The sequence below is a fragment of the Rattus rattus genome, chromosome 12 (genome assembly GCF_011064425.1).
Source record: "Rattus rattus isolate New Zealand chromosome 12, Rrattus_CSIRO_v1, whole genome shotgun sequence".
Lineage (NCBI taxonomy): Eukaryota > Metazoa > Chordata > Mammalia > Rodentia > Muridae > Rattus > Rattus rattus.
This window is the reverse complement of record NC_046165.1, coordinates 17391444-17410679: the sequence shown is the minus strand read 5'-3', so window position 1 is coordinate 17410679 and position 19236 is coordinate 17391444. Positions and strand designations below refer to the sequence as shown.

Below are 19236 nucleotides of genomic sequence, written 5' to 3'. Positions count from 1 at the left end.
TCCAATCAAGTTACTAGCTAAGGTTAATTATTACATACACGCAAACATACTTTATGATTCAAAAGCTAAGAGTCCATCATTTAACATTTATGGGGGAAAGACACTCAAATTTAATATTCCCAGAGTCAAACTTCAAATAAAATTATTTTTGAATACGTCTTTGAATTACATACAATGCTTCAGGATTATAATTTAGAATTACCTCAGCAATTTTTATTCTCCATCATGTTGGCTCTAAAATAATATGAAATATGTGTAGTGACATTCTTATCTATTAAAAAAATAAATTGTAGGGGCTGGAGAGATGGCTCTGCAGTTAAGAGCACTGGCTGCTCCTCCAGAGGTCCTGAGTTTAATTCCCAACAACCATACAGTAGCTCACAACCATCTATGATAAGATTCAATGCCCTCTTCTGATGTGTCTGAAGACAGTGACCATGTGTTCGTAATATAAATAATTCTTTTTTAAAAAGATGTTAAACAGATTTAGAATGTTCTTGATTTTAATTGATGGTAAAGTAATAAAAAGGTAGACATATTTTTAGGATACTACATTCAATAAAGTAACATTTTATATTAATGGTTTATTTCTATGGAAGATAATTTATTTGTATCTATTTAATGTAAGAACCATACGCTACATTTCTCTCTCTCTCTCTCTTTTTTTGTATTATTTTTAAAATCCCCACCACAGTTTCTCTTCCATCCTCTCCTCCTATTCCCTCCCCCACCTTCTCTCTGCCTGACATCCATTTCCTCGGTTTCTTTTCAGAAAAGCCCAGGCCTCCCATGGGTATCTACCAAACATGGCATATGCAGTAAGACTAGGAACATCCTGTTGTATTAATATTAGATAAGATAATACAGTAGGAGGAAAAGTGTCCCAAAGGCAGGCAAAAAGTCAGAGACAGCTCCTGTCCCTACTGTTTGGTGTCTCACAAGAAGACCAAGGTACACAACTACAACTGTTACTTAGGTGCAGAGGAACTAGGTCAGTCTCATGCTCGCCCCCTGATGGTTAGTTCAGTCTTTGTAAGCCATTATCAGCCCATGTTAGTTGATTTTATGGACTGTGCTGCCAACAGAATGTGCTGGAGTAAATTAGCACAGAAATCATGGTAGTGGCCAACTAAAGACTGGTCCATCTTGAGACCTATTGCCAAGAGGAAAACCACCCCGATACTATTTGTAGAGCCGTGATGCAGAGGCTGATAGCCCAGAGACCAAGGATAAAACCAAAGTCAACTGGAAAAAAAGTCAATGAAATGATTCCTAATGATATTCTGCTATATTCATAGATTGGTGCCTGGCCTGATTGCCATTAGACAGGCTTCATCTAGTAACTTATTGAAACAGAGGCAGAGACTCCTAACCAAACACTAGGTGGAACTCAGTAATACTGCTGAAGAAGGGGAGAGAAGATTGTAGTAGCTAGAAGGGTCAAGGAAACTGCATGATGTTTTTAGAAGTTTTTAGATGTTTTCGTTTATTTTTTACAAGGTAAATAAACATCTACAGAAGTTAATGAGTAGATATAGTATAACAGACAATTTATGGGGACTATTAAAATTTAATGATAACTGGCTATACTACTTACATTAAAATTTCTTCCATTAATTCATAAGCTTAAATGTGATTATTTAAAATTATATGATGTACTTTCCTTAATTGTCTTTTGTAAACTAAATAGAAAAAAAAATCCCGTAATTACTTCAGGACAAAATAATTTAAGAGGATTAGAAGTCTAGATAAAATTAAACATATTCTGAAATATCCTCTCTGAAATAAACTAATTGTCATTGTGTGTCAAGTATTATAAATGAAAGCCATTAAAAATGTAAGCGTAGTCTTTCATTTGTTTTAAGTGAGCACAGCTATGTATATACAAACCCTCCCAGTGATTTCTAAAAGTGCTCAAGAAAATGAAGGCAAACATTTCTCTAAGGTTATTGAAGGTCTAAAATGAATTCCAGTGTCACCCTTGCTTCAATTCCATCTCCATCTCTGTATCCTACAGTACTCTGCTATAAATATGTAAATAAACTTCTTTTTCTTTCTTGAATTTCCAAAATTAGTTCAGTCTCCAGAACATCCTTGTTTTCTTTAAAAGCGTGAAGAGTTCGACAACATTAAGCCAAATATCACAGGACAATATGTTTACTCATGCAATAGACTACTTGGCAGTATCTAGTTATGTCTAGAGACAGGTTGGAACTGAGTCCCCAAAGACTGTGGAAGCCCATATCTCTGCCTTTTTTGTTACATCGCTTGTATCCTATATCCTTAATGCCTGTCATCTTTGGTACAAAAGTGACATTCTGCACTTCTGTTGTTTACACTTCCTGTAGCCCCCACTGAAACCTAGATTAGACTCACAGCTTTGCCTATCAGGTATCACATGCTGTTTCCTTAAATATGACTCTGCTGTATATTACCTGGCCTCCAAAACTGCCATTTAAAATCTCAGGGGAAGGGGGGAGGAGGTTATACAGAAAAAGGAGGGACTGGGTTAAATAACTATGACGATGTCTGAAAATAAGCTTAGTAACAACTCTTTACAGACAAGAACTATAAATACTCATAACTACATGTTCAAATAGACTTCCCCAGGGAAAAGTAGACCAGTTGGTTTTCTAGTGCCCAGCAATCAACCCTTAAAACCCACATACGGGTAGTAATGAATGGACAGAGCAGGTTATATTTAGGAATATATATGTGTATGTTTATCCACACATACACATGAAATAGCAGTAAGTGTAGAGGATGTTAGAATGAACCTAGTGGAAGAAGTAACATGGAGCAAGATGCCTTGGTCTTCTCTTACTGCTCTAGGGATCCTGAACTGGCAGTGGATATAACAGGGCACCTGGCAACCAGAGAGACAAAACGATGGACCAGAGCCCAGGGTGATGACCACTTCCTCCATCTTAAGAGAAACGCCCTTGGGCGATCGACCCTCTTCCCTACAGAACCACAGGCAAGCAAACCCGATTCAGCAGGACAGCAAGTGTCCTTCCTTGGCCCTTGATTAGCTAACTGCACTCTTATTGGTTGAGACATATGTAAGCTTTTGTACTGAACAATGGAATTTAGATCTACACGCTGATGCTTGTGTCTGGAGCATGAGCTTTCTCCCCATTTCTCTGTCCCTGTGCCGACAGGTGGCACCAGAAAAGGGAACACAAGTTCGTAAGCAGGTAAGTGGACCTCTCTGAATATTATGGGTAACTTCAGACCACAGGGCAAGGATAAACAGCTGAAAGTGCTGAAAGGAATATTAGAGAGCAGGTATGTTAGGTTTTCTCAAACACAACTGAGTAAGGTCCATGCCAAAAACTTGGACCTTTGTCCTTGGCTTCTGTCTGGACAACTATGGGAGAAGAGCATATGGAAACAAGAATGTAGGACTGCCAGTGTATGGAATATGAAAACTTCCTGTTGCCCAATTATCACATCACTGTTGGGCTGTTTACAAGGCTCTGCTTTGCTTCCTGACCCTGTAAAAGCAGAAGAAACCATCACTCAGCATAGTTGCTGTGAGTTAGGTCACGGGTGTACCACATCACAAAAGATGGTGGCGAGGGCATTTAAGGTGAACTGTGAATCTACTGGCATCTCAAGGTAGAGACTGAGGCCACCTCAGGCTAGATCCTGCAGGCAGTGGCTGGACACGTAGGAGAAACTCAAGGACAACTAGAACTGGAATAGCCTGAATCTCAGTAAATGTGGAGAAGAGCTGGACCTACTGACTTTTGTTCTGCCAAAGCTGAATTTCCTGCCAACCACAGGAACCAAACAAACCAAATAGCAGCTCGTTTTGGCCCTTGATATTCTGGAGATAGGGGCCCAGTGGATCAACATCCAGGGGGATCAAAGATACCCCTCCTTCCAGCTTTACTTGTCCCATCTCAGATGCTACTCCTTTGATGACAAAGAACAGCTTCCTCAGTCAGTCTACATACACCAGATCTTGGGCTTTAACCTTTATCTCAGAATGTCTGAGTTCCACAGAGAAATAGAATGACTGATTGGAACAGACATCTAGACCAATGTCTACATCAACCACTCTGTGTCCCTAGAGCAATACCTCATGGAGAGTAGATGCAACAAGGTGTTCTTGTCGAAAGGAGACATCCATGCTGAAAGCTATACCTCCCTCATTGACTCCTGTTGGATACTCTCAGGGAAGAAACCCCAGGATACATTGAGAAGGCCCATGAGAAAATCCTTTTTGCTGAGACTACCTGGATACTTTTCTCTAATACACCCATAAAGATGACGGACTATGCCAAGAACTGAGGTTGGGTGCTGGGTCCTCACTACTCTTACAGTTTTGCCAGCCATTGTCAGAAGTCGGAAGACACCACCATTCCCTCCACTGAGCAGGTGAAATAGCTCATGGAGTATGCCCAGACAAATTAGTAATTAAAAAGCATATAAATTTGAATGGAAGTGGGAAGGGATGTATGTGATGATTTGGAGGAAAGAGGAGAAAAGTTTTGCAATTAAATTGTAATCTCTATAAAAATAATCTGGGTGGATGTATCCATGTTTTGATGACTCTTAAATTGAGCATGCCTCCCATACTGGCATAGCACGAATGACACTAAAGTCTGTCTCTGTCTCTAGAAATCATCTTTACCTTTGGATCATGGCTGCTGGAACCTCTTAGTTTCTGGGTGGTTGAGCACACTGAATTGAATTGTGTGGCCTAGGCCTAAGGATAGTTAGAACAGAGAAAGAAATATTCTACATTAAAATTCTCACATGGTTGCATTGTTTCCTCATGATTAGCTTTTTTATTTTATGATGAGCTTCATAATTATCTCACCTTCCTTCTCCAATCACGTTGGGTGCCAGGTGTAAATGTTGCTTTTATTTCCTCAGATGAGGTGAGAGCCGTACACACTGTGCTGAGTCTGGAGCACAAGCTGTCTCTGTATAACTGTCCCAGTAAAACTGCCTTACACACACACCACCTACCATACACCATGCACACATCCTTTTTTCTCTCTCACTGCTCTTTCCTGTGTTGTTCTCGTATGAGTTGGGAATATCCTATCTCTGACTCATTCTGTTAAATCTTGTTCAGATTTATCATTCTGTCTGCCCCTCAATCTAACCTGCCCTAGACCTGCTTAAAGGGATCCTGCAAGACCCTCGAAAGGCCTCCATTTTGATATGGACTGCCCGGGCATGTTGGTAATATCTGCAGAATAAACACTGTGTGACTGGATACTTTTTGAGTCTAGGGTGCCATTCTTCAGCGATTCACTAACCTTACCTTCATTGTTAGGGATTAAAGGTGCAGTAAGGGTGTGTCTATATTCCAGCCAGATCATTGTGCCTTGGCTTGTTTCAATGATGTTTAAAAAAAAAAAAAAGAAAGATCATGCAAAGCCTTTCTTCTCGGAGTTGTTTTTGGTCATGATCTTTACTATAGCATTACATAGCAAACTAGGACATATGTGACACGTAAGCAGAATACATCATAGATGAATGCTAAGCTTTAATTAAAAATTTCCCGTTATCCAGGGACCATCTATTCTGTTACAAGTAAGAGTCTCTGAGACAGACTATTAACATAGACAATGATTAATATGACACTATAAATGATTTAGCAGATGGCAAATATTAAGTAGCTTAACAGCATTTAATTCAATTTCATAAAGCCAAAACCCTAAATAGTGTTCCTTAATGACTTTTCAGTAATTGGACTTGATAACTAATTTAATTTTACCTGTCTTTCAAATTAAACGCAAGTGTGAAAACATAGGAACATTTACTGCATTTAAGTATCTCCTGTGATTTTCTGCTTGATCCATTTGTTTCATTCTGGATAAAAGGAATAATCATTATACTTCTCAGAACTTTTATTTGCTTTTAAATTATTGAACCAGAATGTAATAGATCAAAAGAGAATCTTATTTTCTGCTAAATTTCCCATGAATTACTGGAGGAAATTGTTAGAACACTATATCATTTTGTAGCATGTTGATTTATACCTGTGGGGCATAATTATTTTCTTAAGAGGTTGAATTTATAAAACAATACTGCTATACATTTAAATGCAGTATTTGTGGTTCTAAATTTTTAGGTACTATTATGTGTGTGTGTGTGTGTGTGTGTGTGTGTGTGTGTGTGTCTGTGTGTCTGTGTTTATGAACCACAGTACAAAGGCCTGGCAGGATAGATATAGTAATTCCCAGGCTTACTAATGATAATTTTTCTAGTAAATAATTTATTCAGTTACTTAAAATCTTGATGGATGCACCACTCCCTCCTGGTCCCCTCTCACCTGTTCCTCCCCCATAATCCCTTTCACCTCTGAGGGGGTAGACGTCCCCCATGTGGACCTTACCAACTTGACACAGCAAGTCTCTCCACTAAGTCCAGACAAGGCAACCTAGTTTGGGGAGCAGATGCTACAGAAAGGCAAGAGGTTTATGGACAAGCCCTTGTACTCCAGTTGTTGGGCAACCCACTGTCAATGACAGTGGAAGAGAATGGGGGACAAGAGATGCAAAGAAGGATACCAAGACAAGAGTCTGATCAAGGCGACAATTTTATTTTTTCCCAAGGCTGAATTTATACCATAACAGGGGTAACAGAGGGAGAGGGGGGAAGTATGAAATATTTACGCAGGCTAAGGAAACAGTATTCGTGTGGTCAGGGAACTGGCTAATGTTGACAGGATGTTAAAAAGATCACAGGTTTGTAATATGTATTGGTCAGCAGGATGTTGGTTTTTCAAAAAGGTTACAGGTCATCACATTGGGTATCTTGACATCAGATGTATTTCTCAGCAACTTTATCATATTACCACCAGATTTGTATTGTCTTCTGCAGCTGGCTGGGGATTTTCCATGAACCCAGTCATACTTTACTAACCATAATAATAACATCAATAATGGAGGGTTTCAAGGGCATCACTCCCAACAACCCACATGAAGAGAGAGGTGTAAATCTGCTTCATATGTGCAGGGGCCCTAGGTTCAGCCTGTCTATGCACTTCGGTTGGTGGTACAGTCTCAGAAAGCCTTCAAAGGTCCAGGTTAGTTGACTGTTGGTCTTCCTATGGAGTTTGTATAGCCTTTTGGGCCTCAATCTTTCCCTCAACACTTCTATAACAGCTTTATCAATGATATTCACCATCATATTATATCTTTTCCTTCTTAGAATTCTTCTTCCTACATTTTTTCTGTTGTTCTTTTCATTTGTTTCTCACCATTTAGTGAACATGAAAAATGTAGTCTTTTGAATTTCAGTAGTGAGTTAGAAATAAGTACCCCGAGTAAGATAATATATAACAAAAAGGACAAATTTTAATCTTTTTCCTATATGTGGATGTTATCTTTATGTTTTAGATATGTGTGATTTATTTGGAATATTCAAAGAGATTGTGAGGCTGTTATGGGACGATGAAGGAGTAGAGAATCCTTTGAAGTGGGTACTACAAAATATAATATTATAAACTGAGAAGGAGAAAATAATAGGGCAATTAAGAAAGATTGATAAATGAGTGAGTGAGGTACAGGACAGAATAGGGGAAGAAATAATTAACAAAAATGAATTTTTACAGTGGTGTTTGAATACCTATTCAAGAGTGTAGAGGAAATTTAATCCAGCAATGTGGTTGTTCTGGGAAGGGTTCACATGCAGACACACATTTATTACACACTTTTAATCTCATACAATTACATCTACTTGAGGGGCAAAGTGACAGATCAGAGAAAGAGTTGATAGAATGAATCAGAGACAGAATATGTTCAAAAAGAGCTAGAGAGACTGAGATCTTTTCAGCAGCAAGTATCAGAGGCTGAAACATTCTAGGTCTATATAGAGGCTGAAAGCTGAAACCTTCAAAGGTCTGGGCTTATCGAAGATTAGATTGTACCGTGGATAGAAACTTCAAGAACTAGGCCTAAGTTGAGTTAGATACAAATGCTCTGTGTTCTGCCTCTCAAGTAGATGTCATTTTTTTTAAAGATTAAAAGTGTGTAATAAAGGCGTGTCTGTATTCCATCTGGATCATATCTTTGGATATATTCCTTTACCACATCATCCATGTTGCTATATCAAAATCCAGCAATGTATGCTCAGTGCTTATGTATGGCTCTCATCTCATCATTTCATCTGAGGAAATAAAAGCACCATATACATTTACCCAAGAGTCCTCAATTTTATGCCTATATAAAATTAGTTTAAATGGAGTTAACATACAATGAGAGAGACAATATCCCAGCATTATATGTCACCAAGTAAAACATCTAGTACCTGGATTGGTTTAAATATTTTTTAATCGGACAAAATCTTTTTAAAGATTCTATCCCACATCAGTTCTATATGCTCTTGCTTGGATTTTGGTTACCTTCCACAAGGACAGTAAGACAATATTGATTGTTGTGGTACTATATACCTACAACACAGAACATGAAGAAATCTAGCTGGTATGAAAATGGATGCTTCACCATCATTTGTTGATGTTCATAGTGATAGATGTTGCTATACATAGTAATAGAGGAAAAAAGAAACTCATGAGCCTCCCTAGATATCTATTCAGATATAAACACAGTTATCTGAGGAAAACATATCTTATTATATGTAATGTTAGAATCAAATATAAAACATGGTAAAATTCAGATATTAAAAATTTTCATATCTATTGAAGTATAAAAAGTAGGAAACCTCATTGCATTATTAAACCTCAAAGGCAAAGTCTCTAAGATTTTAGAGACATTTCCTATATCTCTTGGACAAAGCAAACAGAGTTTATTACTGACATAGCTCTTATTATTATTCTTTTTTATTAAAAATAATTTTTGTGCAGCATACTTTGATTACAGTTGCCCTTGCTCAAACTATCTCATATTATCCCTACTTCCCCAATATGTTCTATCAGTCATTAGAATGTAAAGTCATCCTCAGAAATAATAGTTAAAAATAACAATATAAAAACAAATAACGGGCTGGAGAGATGGCTCAGCGGTTAAGAGCACCCGACTGCTCTTCCAGAGGTCATGAGTTCAATTCCCAGCAACCACATGGTGGCTCACAACCATCTGTAAAGAGATCCGATGCCCTCTTCTGGTGTATCTGAAGACAGCTACAGTGTACTTATATATAATAAATAAATAAATCTTTTAAAAAAAACAAATAACAATGGGGAAAAATAAACAGAAAAGAAGTCTTAAGAAAAAGCACTAGATACACATATTTTCCCAATGGAAAAACCAATAAATATAAAAGTGGAAACCATAGCGCTCAATCAAAAGATCTACAAAGACAAAAATAAAAGTTCACAGATAAAGATAACACACAAAATAACAACCAAAAAAACCATTGAGTTCCATTCATGTTGGCCATTTACTGCTATACATAGGGTCTGAACTTAAGTGTAGTTTGTACATCTATTAAGATTTCTGTAGAGAAAATACTCTTCAGCTTTACAAGCTGTAAAGAAATTTTAATTTAGCAACATGGCTACTCTGGCGAGGTATCCAAAGACCCTCTAGATGGCTGGAATATAGACACACCCTTAGTAAACACCTTTATTCCCTCTGGCTGGAATTCAGACCTGCCTTTATTACACACTTTTAATCCAAAAAAATGTCACCTATAGGAAGGCAGTTCAGTTAGTACAGTTAATGCAATGGAGTTCAGATACACTTAGTTGATTGTCAGTGCAGTTCAGTTTTTGGAATTTAGAAGTAGTTTTTCTAAGCAGAACAATTCTGTTAGACGCTGAAAGAAGTCAGTTTGAATCAGTCAATTTAGAGATAAGTATGAGCTAGAACAGTTGAGATGAACCATCCAGCCAGAGTTCAGAAAGAACTGGAAACAATGAGCTTGCCTCAGCTTTCCCAATCAGGATTGGACACATGTTGATTAGACTTGTATAGGCCCTATGCCTGATGCCAGAGTATCTGTTAGTTTGTATGGGCATCAGTCCTTTTGTATCTAAATAACATTATTTTTCTTTTATTCTTTGCCCACTGCCTCCTACAATCTTTCTGCCTCTTCCTCAGAGTTTCCTGAGTCCTGAAGTAAGGGATTTGAGAAACATCTAATTTTAGATTGATTACTCCAAGGTGTTTTAGCTCTATGAATTGTCTAGCTGCGAGTCTCCATATGTATATTCCCATCTTCTTCAAGAAGAAGTTCCTGCAATGACAGACAGCTGAGATACTGAGCTACAAAAGTAACAGAATGTCATTAGGAGTCATTTTCTTTTTATAATTCTTTATTATAGTCATTGATCTGTAGGACTAAGGTAGTAAAAATGGCCCTCCTACCAAAAGCAATCTACAGAATCAAGATAATCTGCCTGAAAATTTCAGCACACTTTTTCACAAAAATGAAAGGGTAATTTTCACCTTCAAATGGAAACACAGTACACCCAGGGTAGAGGAAACAATCCAGAATAATAAAAGAGTTGATGGATATCTCAGCATCCATCATTTCAAATTCTAATTTCAGAGCTATAATAATAATAATAATAATAATAATAATAATAATAATATAAAGCATACATTGATAAATGTAACCTAAATAAAGGCCTAAAGACCTACAGGTGTATGGGTTTATTTCTGGGTCTTCAATTCTATTCCCATTTGTCTCTATATCAATACCATGTGCTCGGTGGTACAGCTTGAGGTCAGGGATGGTGGTTTGCCCAGAAGTTCTTTTCTTGTTTAGAGTTGATTTGACTGGAATTTTTTTGTTTTTCCATATAAAGTTGACCCAAAAGGACATGCAAGGTATGTATTCACTGATAAGAGGATATTAGACAAAAAGTACAGAATACCCATGATACACACCACAGACGATAAGAAATTAAATAAGAAGGAAGGCCCAAGTGAGGATGCTCTAATCCCATTTCAAAGGGGGAACCAAATAATCATGGAGGCAGAGAAAGGGATCTTAGTGGGAACAGGAGGGGGAATGGAAAATATGGGGGCAGAATCAGATATGGGGGAAGACAGGAGAAAAGCCGAAAGGGCCAGAAGCATGGACAGAAATGTGCAGCTACTGGAAGTGCAGGGTGGGGGGACCTCTACAAAGTCCCAGTGACTTGGGGACATAAGAGACTCTCAGGACTCAGTGTGGGTATGTACTGACTGGTATTGTGTGTCAACTTGACACAAGTTGAACTTATCACAGAGAAAGGAGCCTCCATGAAATCCAGCTGCAATTTTCTCAGTTAGTTGTGGTGAGCCTAGCCCATTGTGGATTGTGCCATTCATGGGCTGATAGGCTTGGATTCTATAAGAAAGCAAGCTGAGTAAGCTGGGGGGGGGGGCTTAAACCAGTAACCAGCATTTCTGCATGGCTTTTGCATTCATCCACTTCTGCCTCCAAGTTCCTGCCCTGTGTGAGTTCCTGTCCTGACTTCCTTTGGAGATAAAGAGCAATGTGGAAGTGTATGCTGAATAAACCCTTTCATACACACACACACACACACACACACACACACACACACACACACACACACACACACACACACACACACACACACAGAGAGAGAGAGAGAGAGACAGAGACAGAGACAGAGACAGAGACAGAGACAGAGAGAGAGACAGAGAGAGGGGAGGAGAGAGAGACATATGTTCACATACCTGTGAACACGTGATTTTTTTATAAAGAAGCCAAAATTATTTAGGGGAATAAAGACAGCATTTTCAACAAAGGATAATAGTGAAACTGAATGGCTTCAGGGGAAAGAATCCACATGGATCCAATCTTATCAGTCCCACAAAACTCAGCTCTAAATGGATGCAAAACATAACTTGATTTCATATTCACTGAACATGGTAGAAGAGAAAGTGAGAAAGAGCCTTTTCATTGGCATGCGCGCACATGCGCATGCACACACACACACACACACACACACACACACAAGTCTAAATTGGGATCATCAAATAACAGGGGAAATAAAGCCCCACCTACATATTTTGCCACCATATTATTCTTATCTAGAGAAGCAGGTTCTGTTGTCAATGTCTGTTTGTCATAGAACATTGTTACAGAATTTCATGCCATTTCATTAAAATTGTAGTGTATACAGGCAAAAGTAACTATAAATGAAATGCTTATTTAATCTGGGATATGTTTAAAAACTGAGTAAGATGAGTATTGTGTGATATTAAAGTTACTCAATATTGTACCTTTTCTACATTGTTCTCCTATTTGGAGATGTATAAGATTATGTTTATAAAAACTCAGATTTTACATCTGAAGAAATGGGTCAACAGATAAATTTCAATACTTCTTTTATGTAATAGCTTACTGAAATAAATATGACACAAATTTGTTACTATAAACTGAATAGTTTTGATTTCTTTTTAATTAGTTCTTTTGTTTTTTGTGATTATGATTAATTACATTTTTTTCTCTCTGCCCTTTCCTCCTCTACTATTTCATGTACCTTCCTTGTTCTCTTTCAAATATTGAGTCATTTCTCTAAGGTGCATCTATACTGGATGGAATTTTATCATCCCTTTTGAATAATGTCTGTCTTTATTTGATTTTCTCGAAGATGGGCAGTTTATATCCATTGAAATTATTATATGACATGTTCTTAAGCAATGTCACTTTTCATTATTTTAAATTAGTATTACTATGTTGAAATTCTGGCTCACATAAACTTACTATCTAATTGCTAAACGGAATGAGAAATTTGAAGAAATCTATGATTAACTTCCAGTTTATTTGGTTTTAGTCTTTCAGTAAGTCTACAAACACATATTGAACTCATAATTTATAGCCACTGATATAATTGATGAGGACAGAAAAATCAATAAAATTGACAGCACTCTATCCTCTTTGAACTTAATTTTTTGTGAACAATAAAACAGTATCTCAATGAGTAGAATAATAAAAAATGTAGATAATGATAAAAGCTATAGGGAAAAATGTACTAATAGTCATGAATAGGAAAATTTACTAATTTTTATGACTTGTTATAAATAACCAGTATAATTATACAAATTTAAGTAAAGACTAAAGGGGATAAAAGAAGTATCATGATTTTATTCAATCTATACTACAGAATTATATCCCTCAAAAGATTTCTTTCTTCATTGTATCTCTTAATATATTCTGGTCTTGGCAGTTACCAACAGGCAGAATGATTCCAATAGTTAAGGGCTGGGAATAATATAATGTGACTGGCATCTATAAAAACAAAGATTAGAAAGACATTCTTAAAGACAAAGGCCATTATTTGAGGCTCAAATACACTAGAACTGCAAGTTAAGGCTTGTCAAGAGTACAGAGCATGAAAGGCAGAAAGAGGAAGAGCTGATGCTTCTGTGTAGAATTTAGAGACAATGATGCTGACACTGCATGATTATACTACAAATTATAAGACATTAAATTTCTGGTGTGGTGAACCACCATACTGGAAATTATGGACATTCTAGGAAATTAATACACTTGAGGAACATAACCAGAAAAAATGTAGAAAAGAAAATGTACATTATAGACATACTAGCAAAAAGTATTCCAACTAATGTGGAAACACAAAAAATGTTTAGTTGAGTCTATTCATGCCATCAACAAAATTAATAACCAAAAAGTACTATATACATAGAATTAATGTTAAAGACAGTAAATATGTTATTAAAGCTAAGTCCTACAAATTTTAATACCACAATTATTTAAGGTGTGATATTTTATATGATTCGTTATATGTATTATATAATATATACTTATATTTTTATATAATATCTTATTTAATGAGAATATTATCACTTCCATTTGTAGAAACGTAACAACTACTTATTGTTTATACTATATAACTTTCATTGGCAGAGTGTTCATTGATTAAAGCTTTAATAGTGACTCAAACAAGGTGAATAATTATAAGTACATATTAGCTGTTAAATAAATGATAATCAAACTGAAATATACAGACCTAGAGAGGATAGGTAAAGAAGAATTCTCTAGGTAGGACAAATGGAACTCCCTTAAAAGGGGACTAGAATAAATTTTGTGGACTAGAATGTTAGGACATGAGAGGGAAGACTCAAACAGGGGCAGAGGAGGAGGAAAAGAATGTAGGGACAGATAGCTCAAATTGGGGAGCATTGGGAAGTTTGCTATTGAAATTAGTGTAGTCGAAACTTCCTAGGATCTATGAGGGTGAGCCTAGTAAGGACTGAGTAATTATGAATAAGGATTCTAAACTGGATATTTATTTTGTAGCTAGGCCAGGATTCTAGTAGTAGACTACATTACATTCCTTTCCTTTGTTGGTCAACAAGTCCCATTGAAATTTGTAACATCTAAGCTGTCATTAGGATGGAAGGTGACTCTGTGAAAATTGACAGAGTCCCAATTGCCTAGAACAATATCTATATAACTCACTGAACATGGAATGTAGAAAGATCAAGCTGGTGTGTTCATGCAGAGGCTTTACCCCTATATTTTAGTTGCCTTGGTTCAGGCAGATGTATGCTATAGAAAGAGAAACCTGGACACCAACCCAGACAGAAAGCCATCAATCTATATTCTGTCCTGTCTATAAGATGTGCAGGGGTAATGAAAGGGCAGAAATTGTCGGGGTAGCAAAACAATGATTTGCTTAAATTCCAGCAAGGAGACTATGTCTTACATTACCTAGATGGCAGAGACTTGCATAGAACCAAACACTACTAGGAAAAAATTAATAATAATAAATCAGTGAAATGATTCCTAATAATACTTTGCTCTACTCATAGACTGGTGCCTTGTTCAAAAGTAATCAGATAGGCTTTTTCTGTAAGAGATGGGAGCAAGTACAGAGACCCATGGCCAGATATTACGCCATGACAGTCTAAATTTGAGGTCTACATTGTGTCCCTCCCCTTGGAGATCAGGAAATCTGAAATCCTGCACAGAGGAGGTGGGAAGATTGTATGAGTCAGTAGGGATGCAGGATACCATGAGAGATCAAATGAACTAAGTAGGACACACAGACACTGGTGCATCAACTAGCACAGAGCCTGCAGGTCTTCTGTGCATATTATGCCTGATAGTTAGTTGTCTGTTCTTGGGGAATCTTTTCCTCCTATTGTGTCAACCCCAGCCATATAGAAGGGGAGTCACAACAAAGTTCCTGCCCCTGGAGCAAAGCCAGCAGGGCATGGGCCTCCACAAATGGTAATTGTTGCTAGGCATTACATATTTTACTTTATGTTCCTTCTTTGGAGGAATGTTCTCTCTGCCAAGGCTAATGACTCCATGATAATCAGAGGCAGCATAAGACAAGGAAGCAAGGGTGTAGCTAATGTGTTAGCAAAATGGTAAATGCTGTGACCTTCAGGACACACTTAAGGGTGTGGAAAAACTCTGAGATTTTGGTGAGAAAACTCATGAGCTATGTAGAGAGATTTTAGATTTTTTTTTTCTAGCATGGAATAGCTGGCTCAAGCAGAGAGAGTTGTCTTGAGCAAAAACTATCTTGAGCAGACTACAGATCCAAGAATAATCTACAGGGAGCTCTCTAGAGAGCCATACTGAGCTAAACCCAAGGCTTTCAGCTTTTCCCCTTCCTTGGGACCCTGAACTAAGCCAGTGTTGGTCCTTGGCAATCTTGGGTTATGCCGTCTTTATTACATCTTTTTTGTACAGTTTGACTGTTGATTTTTGGAGATCAGTTCTTTTCTGAAGGAAATTGGAAACAGAGTAGGTTTGAGGCAAATGGCAGTTGGGACTAGTTTTGAAGAATTAAATATATTAAATATGTAGAAGGGGAACATGTTGATCAATTTTCAATAAAAAATGTAAAAGTCATTAAGGAAAGGTTTAAATTTCTAAACTTTGATGAATTACAATACTAATTAGAAAACTCCAAGAACTAACAACCAAGCTTCTACTTATGGCTAACTAATGTTTCTATGTATTTTTCCTGCTACATTTTTCTCAGTATTGATTTGGTTGAAATAGAAATTTATCAATTAAGGTATAAATATAAGGGTAAAGAATTTTACTGCATTTTATTCAGTTATATTCAATAATGAGAGATAAATATTACTTATATTACTGTGAGAATTTTAACGCATAAACAGTAAAGCAACTTATGAAAGATGTAGTTAGTATTCTATGCATTCATTATTACTATGCACACAAAAATCAGAACTACTTCAGTATTAAATATATGTAATAATAATATTTCATTTTAATATGGCGCACTCATAGTATTTGCTCCATTCTTTCCTTTCAAGGGAATTATTTTCTACAAGTCTTGCTAAACTTTACATATATTATAAAATGTATCACCTTACTGTAGGATATTTTAGGTTTCAGATTTTAGAATTACTTTAGAATATACTTATGGAAACTTTTCAGTATATATCATGTCCACATGTTATGAAATATTATTCCATTTTTCTTTACAAGTACTGATTTATATGGATTTGCAAGAATTGTAAAGCTCTATTAATACTACATTTGAAAGTTTAATTAATCTCATCTGTAACATTCTATTTGATCCTTTTATATTCTGGTTACTAATTTTTGTTGCATTTAAAGATAATTTGCCCACAGATACATATATTTGACAACCTGGTCCTCAATCAGTGCAATTGTTTGGGAATGATTTGGAGGTAAGGCCTTCATGGAGCAGATATGTCTCTATTAGCAGGCCTTGAGGGTTCAAAAGCTCAGTCTAACCCTAGTTAGTTATTTACAGCTCATTGTTGTGTCTTGAGATATGAGCTTTCTGCTATTGCTATAGCACCATGCCTGCCTGTCTCCTACTATGCACCCATTAATAATAATCAGGAATTTACCCTCTAAAGCTATAAATGCTAAGTAAACTCTAACCAGTTACTTCAGTCTTGGTGTTTTATCACAGCAATACCAAAGCAACTGTGATACTGCTTAATTATCTTTGACTATTTTAAAATTTATTTTTCTTTATATTTTCTTTCCTACAATATACTATACTTCTTGTGGCAGTGGTACTATAAAGTTTGAAATTCATATAACATTTACAAATAATTTAAATTGATGATTTTATTCAAACCCTTAAACTACTAATTTTGATTGGCCAGTAAAGAAAGGTATAAGGAAAGGAAAATTTATAGCAAATTTCATGATTTATTTAGACATTACATGTCTTGGTCATATTTTCTTTGCTGTGAAGAGACACCATGACCATGGCGTGTCACGACATTGTACAAAGAAAGCACTTAATTGAGGCTTCTATTTTCTACATGAAGTGTATTACCCTTATTACAGGGATCATGGTGGCACATAGGCAGACTTGGTAGTTGAAGATTTTTACATTAGGATGTGAAGGAAGATGGGAGAAAGAAAGATACTAGGTCTGGCTTAGACTTTTAAACCTCTAAACTCAACCTCCAATGACACAGCTTCTTTTCCAAGTCCACACCACTTACTACGTTCAAATACCACTCCTCAGCGACCAAGCATTCAAATATATGGGCCTATAGGATCCAATTCCTTTCAAATCACTATAGTTTAATTTATAGATTCTTTTTCTTGGGTATTATTTCACTACCATTTAAATGTTAAGATCTGTGTCTTATAAGTTGGAGATTAAAATAATTTTAATTTATATGACTTAAAGTATTAAATTTATCTTCCTTACTAGTTTAATTATATGACAGTACTGATATATATAAACAAAAGTAGAACATATACTTATTTTTTTCTTTATATTAATTTTTTCAGGTTCATAAATATAATCTTAGGATTGTGAATTGCATGCTACATAAGACACCCATCACCTTATCAATCACAGTAAATAATTAGGAAGTGTACGCAAATGATATTGAGGAAACTGTCTCAATGTTTTCCTTGTCAATGTATATCAGCCTCATATATTTCCTTCCTCATTTCAATTTGAAAACATAATAAAATAATTAACAAAATACATACTAAAACATGAATTATGTATCCATACTTCTAGAGAATCTCTTCAGCATTTTGAAATAATTTACATTTTAATTTACATTTAAACTTATTTATATTTAATATTTTTCAAATAAACTGAACTTAATGAAAACAAACCTTAGTTCTTCTTTCTCTTACCTTCTTCAAATATGTCACCCAATGAGCAGATGCAACAGCATTCAATGGCAACAGTCTATAAATTGTTTCTGAAATCATTTCAATTATTTAGAGTTTGTGGGTATCCCTATGACAAGTCAAGTAAGTCCTCTCTCTTACCCTGTTTATTTCCAGGTCTACACTGACTTACAAATTTCACACTTATTAGTATGGTGTTGTGCAATTCTATTCCATGAATAGCTACTAATAGCTGAGGAAATATATCACAAGATAAACCCTCTTACTCCTCATGCAAAGAAGCCAGTATGGTTCCTAGCACCAACATTCAACATCACACAACTGCCAGTGTCTCAAACTCCACGGAAATCCAGTGTTTCTAGGCTTTGTGGAAACGTGAATACAAGAACATAGACCCAAACACAAACATACAAGTTGTAAAAGTTAATCTCAAAATGTTCTGAGCTACGAAGTTAAAACCCAATTGTTAGAAAGAGAGACAGTCATCCCTAAAACACCACCATTATACTAGAGCAGCTAGAGAGAATAGGAATTGTGGGGAGTGGGTGTGGCAGCAGTTCCAAGATGGCACCCGGGACTGCAGCTAAGTCTCATGACTAGCACCTGACTTCCTCACACACCTAAAACTAGCCACGTCCATTGTGAGAGCTGCGCAGGCTCACCATGACGCAAGATCAGGCCATGTGACGTGGACCTATGAACTGAGATGACGCAGTCTGGACTGAGGAGGCAGAGTTGAGGGAGGATATAAGGGAGTGTGCTCGGGGGCTGGGGGGAGGAAGAGAGAAAAAAGAAAAGAGAGATTGCTGCTTGCATGCAGAAAGAAAGGTTCCTGAATAAACTGCTTTGAGAAGAATGTTGTGTTGTCGCTCTTTTCTGCGGGTCGGAGACAGAACGACAAGGAATGGCTGAGAAAGCCTTCTTTCTGTTAGGAAATATTTTATTTTTCTTCTTCCTGCCTGGCAAACTAACCTTAACGGCCCTTTCCTACAGCCATGAATGGAGATGCTACACTATGCATTGACAAGCAACACCAGCAAAATCATCCAAAAGGAAGAGCTTCGGCACTTTGAAAATTTGTTTGATTTTTTTTCTTAACCTCTGAGTAGAAATAGCATATGGCATTATATTATAGTATCATATCTTGGAACATATCATGAAAATGGGAAAGATGATGATTTAGAGAACATCATATCA

At 36.6% G+C, this 19236-nt stretch overlaps 1 pseudogene; it reads left to right on the top strand.

The window, feature by feature from the left end:
- The first annotated feature begins 2794 nt into the window (after window positions 1–2794).
- LOC116913884 lies at window positions 2795–4422 on the top strand (annotated as a pseudogene).
- Window positions 4423–19236: the final 14814 nt, after the last annotated feature.